Raw genomic sequence first — 12,228 nt, 5'->3', positions numbered from 1 at the left:
GTTTAAGTTTCTTGCATTCAAATTGTAATTATTTTGAACTCAGTTTTTTACATTAAACCTACAAATATGTGTTGCTTAATCAATTCGATTGCAGAATATTTGGTTCAAAAGTCTGTTTAATTCTTTTTTTTTCCCACTTACTTAGCTTAATGTAGATGAACAACTTTTTGAAACATTATTTGGAACATTTTGTTGGAAAACTATGAAAAATTATTTTTAAAATTATTTGATTTTGCAAGAAATGATTTTAATATTTATTTTTAAAATTTGTTGAAAGTACAAATAGACTTTTTTTATTAATTACTTGAAGAATTGTTTGAAAACATATTTCAAAAAGTATATTTATTATTTGCAAAATTATTTTTAAAGTTATTTGAAAAATGTGGACACTGAAGTGAACAAATATTTTATTAAATTTATTTCGAAAACTTGTTAAAAAATGTTGTAACCACCAAAGTTATTTGAAAAATGTGGACACTGAAGTGGACAAATATTTTATGAAATTTATTTCGAAAACTTGTTGAAAAATGTTGTAAACACTTTCAATACATAAATTTATTGCATATAGAACCTTATACCATATCGATATTACTCAGTTTCTAAAGTAATGTAAAACCTAAACAAATCGATATAACTCAGTGTCGAATGTAGGGTATTACTAAAACTTTGCTTGTGTTTTTGTATCAAACGATGAAAACTATATTTAAATATTTAGAAATATGTTATTAAAAATATTGTATTAAATTTTTTTTAATGATAAAAAAGATAAATAATTTGCGCAAACCATTGATTATTTGGCAATAATGAGTTAAATTGTGAAAAACATTATATTCTGAATATGCTTCCTTATGGGAAGAGAATCAGTTTCCATATCTAGAAACCTTTCAGCATAAAATCGAATTATGAAAGTTTCAAAGTCTTTCAATCAATTTGCTTATACTATAGTTTTATGGATAAAAGTTTCAATCCGTTTCTGATTAGAACACACTAGCAAATTTATTGCTTTTCGCAGAAAAACATTAAAGACTCGCCTCGACTGTCAGAGGCTGTCGTGAACTAGATGCATATTTGCATAAGCTCTGCCTAACTCCAGCACTTGTTGTAGAGTATAAAGTTACGCCCTGGGATACTAAACGAAACGTACATTTTTGACACACGAACCAAACTAAACAAGTCACGTCGTTGCGCCATAAAAATAGCCGCACAAACTTTGTATAGTTTTGTGAAAGTTCAAGTCCAATACTGGTCAGTATTGTTGCTGCCAAAGTTGTTGTTGTTTTTGTAGGTGTGAACATTTGTTTCAACACCCTTGCTCTACTTTGATTAGCGCCCATTCGCATCCCCATCCCCCCAAAACCGAAACCTTATCTAGATTGGCAAAAGTTGGCCAATTGTTTGCAGCAATCCTTTGCGGCTGCTTATCGTTTTTGCATTCATTTGTTTTCAATTGTAATTAATCTTGCAAAGTTTCTTTTGACATTTTGTGGTGCCTTTTTGTGTGTGGAGCCCAGCTCGGCTCAGCTCAGCTCAGTTTAGTGCTCGGTTGAGTTCAGTTCAGGTCTTCAGGACCTCACTCTGCAACGCCCCGACCTTTGTTTTATGTTGTCAAGTCGTTGTCGTCGAGGTTGGCTCTGGTTCTGGCTCTGGCTCTCTGGGCGCAAGTTAGTCGAAAAGTTCTTGGTTTTTGGTGCTGCCAACGTGTTACTGTCACAATTAAAAGGAAACTTTCTGCACTAATTGAAATGAGCGTCAAGTGAAATTCCTTTAAATTCTTTCACAGTCATCAGACAGTCCTTTTCGGTAGGGCTCGTAATTATTAAAATGCATAAATGTCAATTGGAATTAATTGAAGCTCCTCAGCAACCCAGCGCATAATTGATTTTCGCAAAATTGTATTAAGGCAAGCTTTAATTATTTGCAGTTTCATGTTTTTACGCTCACAGAAAGCCTTGAAAGTAATGGCAGTTTAAAGTCGATTTGGATTATTGTTATTAGTTTCGATCAGCATTTATTAAATACCTTAAAAAATATTCTTTACACTGTACAGTGTATAATTTATCAATCATATAATTTTAAGGGAGCTTAGAAGGTTTTTATGAAAGGAATAGTTAAAGAAGAGATAAGTGGTGATTAGGTACCGTTAGACCAACTGTAGTTATTATGAGAGTCGAAAAATCCCTTCAATTCTAGTCGTTGTTAATTAGTTGTCAACAGCTGTATATATGTATTAATTAATATGCTTGTTATGTTAACCAATATATATGCTGCCGAGATAGATACTAACATGCAATATGTTTAAACTTAGCTCACAACTTCTAAAAAAAATTCCATTATCATCTAGTTTTTATCGATTTCCTTCATTATACATTTGTTTCCTTCATTGTTATGGGTCGCGAATCAAGACTTACTATCTGTACTACCACCAATTCAATATCTATCTATGTATATCAAATTCTTTATCCTGCAAATTTCAGAATTTCTATAAATTTACTCAACAGTTGTAGTTGAAATTAAATTGAAAACCATTTATTGTTTTAATCACATTGCTTACAGCTTATAAGCCGAGTAGTCGTATTACTGCCAGCATTTTGCACATACTATAAGTCTAATCTTATCAACAGTATAACACACATTTGCTGCTACTGCTGCTTCTTCTCCTCGTCCTGGCACACTCCTCGAGCAAAATCAACACGTAAAATTCCAATTAATTCCGCTTAACTAAATAAATCGTTTCAACACAAAACACAAACTGATCATAAAACTTAATAACCAAACGCAGAGGCAGTCAAGCCACACACACACACAAACATAAACATACACTCACACCCACACATAATTGCTTATGTATGCGTGTGTAAACAGCTTTGGCTATTTGCTTATCGGAAAATTGCAATTTGTGCCCCCCACCCCCCTGTCTGAGCAAAACTTTTTGTGCTGATTAATAAGGAAGCCCGAGCACAGCCAAACACACACTTACACAACAGCCAATGGTGTGTGTGTGTGTGTGTGTAAGCTGCCAATAGAGACATTAACTGACTCACATAGCAAACGCATAAATCCAATTGAAAGTGCTTAGCTTTGATTTTTGCTGCGCTTGGCCGGAAAATGGGAGCTGGTCCAAGCATTCGGCATTTCTTGCTCATTCGATTCGCTTGCTTAAGTTTCAGTTAAGTGTAATACAAGCCCAGCCCTCGAGCCTCAGCCTACAAGTGCGTACGTGTTAGTTTTCAACACTAGGACAATTCCCCTTCCCCCTCCCCCTCGTCCTCCTCCCCCTCACCCAGTACGTGCCACAATTCGCATAAACCGGGTACGACGCCATATTGATAAATGCTTCAGTTTTTTGCGTCGCTCGCCATTCAAATTGCCCTCGAGCGCAAATATTTAGTTGTACGAGTATGTCGGCTAGAAATGAAGTCACGTCGCGGCAATCACGCACAGCAGCTGTATCTGCCTCTGCCGCTGCCTCTGCCTCTGAATCCCATCCAGCCATATTGCATACTCTTTAGTTTTTTCCATGCCAGTCTCGAGCCATATTCTTAACCCTTGCGCTTTTATCAATCGCCACAATGCCAGCACACAAACAGGCATAAATGCATTTCGAAATGTCATTTCAATGCAAATGCGAAATGCGAAATGGCACAAAATTAATGATGTTCATTTCCCCAATTCTCAACACATTTCAACCCTTCACTCCACCCCTCACTCAACCCCCCGCTCCCGCAGTAGCTTACAAGAGAATTATGATGCTGAAACAATAGACTTTTATGCGCCGATTGGTAACCATTTGGTGCACACGCCAACGCCTTTGCCTCTTCCTTTTCCTTTTCCCCACACAGCGCACAGTGGTTGAATGTCCTTGAGAGTCCTCTAAACCTTTAATGTTTGTTGCATATACAAATGCAAAGAAATCTTGAAATTGGTTGCTTCTTAATTTTAAAATGAAATAAATATATGCATTGAAATGGGATACTAACAATTCAATTTCCATTTCAACATATTCACTTTTCTTATAACTTTATTTAACTTTATTTATTTATAAGTTCAGATATCTTAATGTTAAGAGCACAGGCAGCAGTAGAGGCTCTTCTACTTAGCTGAACAAAATGGAGAAACACAAAAAGGTAAACAACAATTGACAAACCTTACTTAATACTAAGCTAACTTTATTCAAGTTATTTATTTTTGATAAATTAAATTTTAATTATATGCAGGTATGTAGAGTAGATACATCTACTATACACTATATATATTGTACTCAACATAAAATAATATATATAAAATTTACATTTATACGACACTGACGTGAAACTCGCTTGGGATCTAAAAACAAAAGAGGCCTCGGAGCGGTACATAGTGGAGCTGCCTTCTAAATTGAAACCCCATCTATTAATAGATTAAATTACCTCACAGTTTATTTGATCTATTTTTAAATTGAACTAATTTTAATTAAAGTTGTGGTGGACAAGTCATCGATGTGTCTATCTAATAAAATATAATGCCCACATTTTATGTTTAAAATCAAACTTTAAACTCAAACTTCAAAATCAAACAAAATGAAATAAAAATGCAGTCTTTTCAGTGTTTATTTAAGGTTGTCTTATCAAAGGAATACCAATTTGTTGTGGCTAATAAAAATGTATATTAAATTAATTCACTTAGTTTTAAGTAATTCCGATTAGATTAGTTCCAATTTAATTATCTTATCTTCTTTAGTTGAGCTTTTTCTAAGCAGCTAAAAAAAATGTTAGCTGCAAGACAAAAGTAGAACTGAAAAAATTCTTCCAAATACTTATAAAAATAATAATAATATAATAACATAGCAAAAATTAAATAAAATCCTGCCAAATGGATTAAAAATTAAAAACAACAGTGCATGAAAGGTATGCCTTCCAAAAAGTTGAACTTATGTTTCCGCCCGGGATCGAACCGGGGGCCTTCTGCGTGTTAGGCAGATGTGATAACCGCTACACCACGGAAACAGTTATCTGCTAGATGGCCAAAACAACAATCAGAGCTTGTTTGCACTGAGCAGCTGTATGCGTAAGAAATGCAGGAATATAATAAAATATTTTAGCATGAAATACGTAACTTTTGATTAAAATTTGTATTCAAAATGTATAATTGCCATCATATTTAAACCACTGTGCTCCGCCACAAACGTCACTTGCAACAAGATTTTCGCATTAAGTTGCCAATCCAACACCCTGCCCCTCGCACCACTCCAGCCGCCACCCCTTTCATCGATGGGCCATTACCATATTGTGCCGTAGTTTGGGGTTTCGCTTGCAGCTGCCGCCGTTTCTTTTGTTCGCTACTTGGCCATTTGGTATGCACTTTTCGCAGCCACCCACACCGCTCGCCCAATCGCATTCAGAGCCGCTGTTTACATTGTCACTGTTGCCAACACACAGGCACAGGCATACAAACAGACCAGAGTTGCATTGAAGTTAGCCTTTATGCTTGCGTTTTATGTGGCTGGCAGCCTGTGCGCCAGAAAGCCGTAAGCCGTTAGTTGCATTTGCTTAATTGTCTGGCGCTGAGATTGTTGCCTTAAAACCATTTGCGAAATTGTTAAACTTGCGCAATTGCAGAGCTGCTACGAAAAAAGAAGAGCAGAAACACTGATTTCCTTAAAGAAGAAGAAGAACACATGGAATGGTTGACAAAGAGTGTACTCGTAGAGCTTTGGTCAGACCTACAAATAATTTGCAAACCAATTCGTGCAATTCCAGAAGGAGATTAGATATCAGAACACATGACAAAGAGTCTTAAGCTTTGGTCAGACCTACAAATAATTTGCAAGCCGATTTGTGAAATTACAGAAGGAGTTTAGATATCAGTACACATGACAAAAAATCTTAAGCTTTGGTCAGACCTAGAAATAGTTTGAAAGCTAAATTCTGCAATGCTAGAAGGAGATTAGATATCAGAACACATGACATAGAGTCTTAAGCTTTGGTCAGACCTACAAATAATTTGCAAGCCAATTTGTGAAAGCGTCTTTAGCTTCAGGGTCAGACCTACAAATAATTTGCAAACCAATTCCAGAAGGAGATGAGATATCAGAACACATGACATAGAGTCTTAAGCTTTGGTCAGACCTACAAATAATTTGCAAGCCGATTTGTGAAATTACAGAAGGAGATTAGATATCAGAACACATGACATAGAGTCTTAAGCTTTGGTCAGACCTACAAATAATTTGCAAGCCGATTTGTGAAATTACAGAAGGAGATTAGATATCAGAACACATGACATAGAGTCTTAAACTTTGGTCAGACCTACAAATAATTTGAAAGCTAAATTCTGCAATGCCAAAAGTAGGTTAGATATGAAATTCCTACAAGTATTGGGTTATGTGCAAATTATTTGTCTACCTTGTCTACCAAATGATCTCTCTGAACAGTATATAAAGAGAGAACTGAAACTACAACTTAAGCTAAACTACAAGTATGTAGCCTTCAAATACCATAATGGAGCTATGAAATGTATCTTCAAACACTAATATATGAAAAGGCTTGTTGTACATATTTCTTTATATTTTGTTAGGAAATATTAGGAAAATATTCATCAACTTCTCATGAGAGTTCATCAAAGCTCACTTCAGGTTTTTGCAAATTAATAGACAATATCAGTAAGGGGATGCGGCTGCCTAGCATCTAGAGGTCTTAGCTCGATCAGTTCGTTAAGCAACTCTGTTAGGAGTTCCTTCAACACCGCAGCACCGTCGAGCACAATGTTCGAGGCTTGTAAAGAGCCTGTCCCCTCCACATTGAAGAAGAACTTATCGGCCTCACTGAAGGCGTCGTACGGCGCCTCAATTGTCTTCTCGTCCAACTCGCTATACTGACTCTTGGGCCACTCCTCCGGGTCGTAGAGCAGAGTGTGGCGCAAGCAATTATCCGGATCGTATTCGAAGCCAACAGCCGTGGTTGGACTCCATTTGGCATGCAGCTTGCCGAAGCCCTTCGTGGCATGGCAGACCATCTTCAAGCGCTGATTCTTCTTCAGCACACAAATGAGCACATCGTCCACCTCCAGGCTATGGCCGAAGGCATCGAAACGCTGCTCCGCGGCCGGAAATACCTTGCAACTGTTGCTAAACAAGTGGGCCGTAGTGACGCGCATCGGACGCTCCTCGCTGGCCTCCACGTCCAGCATCAGCTGGACACTGCATTCGCTACAGAAGTCATCGCACAAGCACTCGCTGCTGTATTGCATCTGCCGGCACACTCCGTCGCAGACGAGCGGTATGAGACCCATGCGATGGGCCAGAAACTCGTCGCACAACACACTCGTGTTGGCCACAATCTGCACCCAATCAATGGCCATGGTGGGCGTGTCTGCAATGAAGATGCGACGCAAGCTATTCGCCAGGCTCAAATCAATGTTCTTTATCGAGAACTTGATGGTCTGATCGAAGCGATCCAGCACCTTGACAATCGGATCCGGACCCCTAGGTATCACCAGCTTGGGATCCGTCGACACTGTTATGGCAGACTTCATGCTTTGAAAGCTCGGAAAAGTTGTTGTCAGGCTGCGCTCCAAGCGCTCCTCCTCATCTGGATCCAGCCAGGGAGTGCAATCGCCCTCAGACATGATTGACATTCTGCTGGAAAGAGAGAACTTAACGTCCGTGGAAAACTGCAAAAATTGCAATTATTTTACCTAATTTCCTTTAATTCTTTTGAATTATAATTTCACAATTCCAATCAATTTTTGACAAATTTATGCTCAAATGTTTCCAGCTCGATTTTCCGAATGAAAGTAACTGAAGTGCCAATTATTTTTTATGACATACCCCTGCTAGCAGGGTTGCCTATAATGTCTCGTGACTATCGATAGTAGAGCAGTGCGCGTGACGAAAAGAAAACTCACTTTTGAGAGCTGCTTGGACTTTTTTTTTGAAAATGGTCCGATTATATTGAGAACTCAATAATTGGAGGAAAGTCAAACCAAGTACTGCTGGAACATGTTTTTAGTAAGCAGAATCAATTATAATATTATAAATAAAGTATGTTCATATAATAATAATATATATTTTTTGTGGAAAAAACTCAAACTGAAGAAGGCAAAAAGGTTTCTGAACTTCATGTTCATGTTATTTCTTAGTTTGTTTTGGGCCAAAGTAAAAAAAAAACAGCCTAACAACCAAAATCATAACAAATTCGAAACATTCGAAAAAATAAGAACTTTTTTAGTGAAAACTGATGTTAATTGTAGACTATACTGAAAAATATTTATCTCAACAAATGACCCTTTTTGAATCCTATTTATTTATACAAAGAGTAATGTCAATTAAAATTAAATTAAGCTTAAGTCGGATTTGGTCTACGCTATTGGTTTTATTTATAAATAGACTTATAATTATTGTTTATAATAGTTCACAAATATATGTTAAGGTATTGGCAAATGTATTAGAAAGTTTAAAGGGATATTTCCGCATGTCTTGCGCTATTTGTTGTCTACCAACACTTGATCTCCTTTTGTTTATTTGTTTTAAATCAAGTGGAATAAGCTTGAACACTTAAATCAGCCAAAGAATTAATAATTGTGTCCTCGCTCAGCAACATTTCGATCAAGACGATAATAAATCTAAGTCACTTGCTGGATTACCACTATTATCTTATTATTCTCATCTTGACAGCATTTTTATTAAAGCTCTTCATTTACTATCGATAAGTATTGGTTGGCAACACTGCGCAGCACTGGACTATCGTTGTTTCAGCCACTTGCTCGGCTCAGCGGCCAGTTGTAAAAATTGATGGCAACACATGGCCACTCGAAAGAATGAACCGCACTTAAGGCCTAACAAAGAGCGGGCTGAAGAGAAAGCAAATCGCTTAGCAAACAATATAAGCTTCGAGACTCACACACACACACACACACACACACACACACACACACACACACACACATGCAGGCGGGCGGGCCGGCTTTTATGTTTAACGGCTGCAACTGAACTCGGGCAGAACTGACCCGTCTAAACGTAATATACAAAACATAAAATGCTTTATGCGATTATTTGCTGAAATGTAGCGAGCATTTTGTTATTTATATGCCTTGGGACGGCACACACACACACAAACACACACACTTGACTACACTTTTATGGCGCCTTAAGGTATGCAACGACAACTGCTGCTCCCTATGAGTGTAAGCGTGTGTGTGAGTGTGTTTCGGCCCTTCCAGCATCCATTTCGCCTTTGACCAGCACACAAAGCGCCTGTAATGGTCATAAAGGAATTTTTTCCTTTTCCTTTATTTTGGTCAGCCGCTCGTTCGCTTTCTTATGAAACTTATAGCCATTAACAATTTGTGGCTGTGGCCACATTTTTGTGGCTGGAAAAAGGGGCACCGGGAAATATTGCGGCATATTTCATTTTTGCTTCAAGAGTTTTGGGGCCACAAAACGCAAAACGCATTCAAGTGTGAAAATTGTTATACAGAAATAAAAAGATTTGCATCCCAAAAATATGCGCATGAGTTTGCCATTCAATGCTGCTGCCTACCTTGTCAGCTGTCTGTCTGTCTGTCTCTCTGCCTGTCCGTTTGTCTGCCTGCCTGTCTCTCTGTCCTCTTTTAAGCTGCTAAGCATATAATGCGCTTTTCACATATTTTATACATTTCTATTACATATCTCTAAGCCAGCCAGCCAGCCAGCAGAAAATGTTTTTGCCAAAATATTGAATTTTGTGCGTGACAAAATTCAACTTCAAATTCATTTACTGCTAATCCACAAGCCGCCCAAGAAACACCAGCTGTCAGTTATACGTACATCTATATATATAAATGGACGTTTATTTGTATGTCTGCCAGTTTGTGTGGATATATGCAACGCTAAGCCTACTCCAGGCAGCCTTCGATTGCCACTGGCCGTCCCGTCCAGCTCACTCTGGATGTGCGTAGTCGGGCGAACTCGAAAGCCACATCAAGTATTGGTCAACACTGAATGGTATTGGTAATGAAAACGCAAGAGCCGCAAAAGAAAGACTTGTGTGTCTGTGTGTGTGTGTGTGTGTGCAAGGACTTTAAGTAAAACTGGCATTAAATGCTGCAATTAAGGAAAGGCAGAATAGATCAAGAGTTTTAACGAAGATTGTATACACTTGCTAGAATTTTAATTTACTTTTCTGCCATCGAACGAGCATTGCTCAGGAATTTGGTAAATATATATATATACGAGTATATGGCAAATATAACAACAAAGGTCATGATCATATTTAGATATTCATAGCTCTTTATTATGTGGTTCCTCTAGACTTTTTGTGGCTTTATAACACATAACGACTTGTAGAGCAACTAATCCAAATTAAAGATGTTGAAGTCAATGAAAAGGTTAGCTTAGGTTTTTTAGTCACAAGTTGGTTATTGGAGTTCAGTTTGAAGAGCGTTTTATTTATTTATTATTATTATAATTTATTTATTTATTATTATTTATTTATTTGTTCTATCAGTGAGCCGCTTCCTAGAGAGCTGCTGCAGCGATTACTTCGATTACTTCTAGTTCCATGTCCTGCCAGCTTCTTGGCATGGGCCAAGCAATGTCTTGTGAGTAGGGTGTGTCTGTAAGTCTGCATCCCTTTTTTTTGGAGTTGTAGGGGGAATCGAGTCAGTTTTTGTCTCTTGCACCTGGTTCGAGCGATTGTGCTGTTGAGCCTTCAGCCAACTGTAAGGAAGATTAGTATATTGTTTGGGCTTCCTTGTCCCTGACCACAGCCTAATAAACGCCTACAAAGATGAAGGAACATCGACGAAAAGTATATTTGTGTGCTTCTGATACATTCTGAGCTATACCTACGCTTTTTTTTAGATATGTGAATAAACAAAAGTTTTATACCAATTTACAAGAATTTGAAGAATAATCTGTTCATTGGTTTAACATCAGAACAGGTTTCTGCTTTATAATAAAGCACTTGTCTGTGAAATGCTTGATGAATCGTTCTCAGTATTAAAGAGTTTGCTTTTGTTTGCAATATTAATAAAAGAAAACTGTTCAAAGAAAAGAAAGAAAACTCTTCAGATAGGTCCTTCATACTAACTCATTTAAAATTTGTTCACAATAATACTCTCTTGAAAAATTTGTCAAATAAGCGAACATCAGAGCTGCAATGCCAATTTAAATGCCGCTGCCAATGCCAACGTGTATTTATAAAACGCTGCATTCCATTTTTCATAAAATTCTATATAAAAGCTGACAGTGACCATTAACTTGCTATAAAGTTGCCAAACGCACCCTAAGCCGCTTACGGACTCACACGAAAGCCGAAAGCCCAGTTGGACAAGTCAGACAGACAGACAGACAGACAGACAGACAGGCAGACGGCAGTCAGGTGGACATGTAGACTGACAGTCAGTCAAGTGGTAAGTGCCTGCCATATTGGGAGACTAAAGTCGCAGTTGCTTTGAAAAATAAAATGAAAATAGAATTATAAAAAGTGTCCTCAGAAAAAAATATCGACGTATGTTCATTTGTAGCGGAAACAACTTTGTGAAGCGACGCTCAGTCGTTGCCTTCAACACAACAACAACACAAAGCCTCCTGCCACTACTCCTGTCCGGTCAACACAAAATCTGAAATGCGCTTAAGCTGTAAAACATGCAAGCAAAAAATGTTTTGGGAACACAAGTCCATTACTATTAAAAAAGTTTGGCGCTGTCTGCACGGCAGACGGGCAACTTTTGTTGTTGTTGTTGTTGTTATTTCTGCTAAAAGCAGCCTAACACAAAGATGACATCAAAGTTGCAAGCTTAATGTAACGGCAAATGAAAGGAGTATAGAAAAAAAACAGCCAGGAGAAGATCGGTAAAAAGAAATGAAAACTTTTAAAAAAGGCAGGCAGCCACATATTGGTAGCTCATGGTAGACATGTTTATTTGCAACTTAGAAGGCTCTACCATTTCCCCCGTCAACCCATTTCCCCACTCTCTCCCATCTCCCATAGCCTTTTCAGTAAAAGTTAACTCTTTGCTGTGCCCTGCCGCTGTGAGCAACTTTGTTTCACAATCGAGTACAAAATTCACTCGACTGGATTAAAAGATTAGTGTAGAGATTATGAATCATGTGCGGTGGTGGCTTCTGCTTCGGCGCCGGGCTCCACAATCACTTGCCCAAAGGCTGTTGGCTAAACTGAAAGTAGTTCGAGCCTGCCAGTAAAACACATGTACACTGGTGAGGCAGGCAGGACTCTTCAACGAAATCCAAAGGCTGTCATTCCTTAAATG

At 37.9% G+C, this 12,228-nt stretch overlaps 1 non-coding gene and 1 pseudogene across 1 annotated transcript; both read right to left on the bottom strand.

The window, feature by feature from the left end:
* Nucleotides 1-4,909: 4,909 nt before the first annotated feature.
* Trnav-aac lies at nucleotides 4,910-4,982 on the bottom strand. The gene has a single exon. It is a non-coding gene; the product is annotated as a tRNA-Val (tRNA).
* A 1,539-nt stretch (nucleotides 4,983-6,521) lies between these two features.
* On the bottom strand, nucleotides 6,522-7,731 carry LOC115631867 (annotated as a pseudogene).
* Between the last annotated feature and the right edge of the window lie 4,497 nt (nucleotides 7,732-12,228).

The sequence above is a fragment of the Scaptodrosophila lebanonensis genome, unplaced genomic scaffold (genome assembly GCF_003285725.1).
Source record: "Scaptodrosophila lebanonensis strain 11010-0011.00,11010-0021.00 unplaced genomic scaffold, SlebRS2 tig00001412-arrow-pilon, whole genome shotgun sequence".
NCBI classification, from domain to species: Eukaryota; Metazoa; Arthropoda; class Insecta; order Diptera; family Drosophilidae; genus Scaptodrosophila; species Scaptodrosophila lebanonensis.
This window is presented reverse-complemented; position numbering and strand designations above follow the sequence as displayed.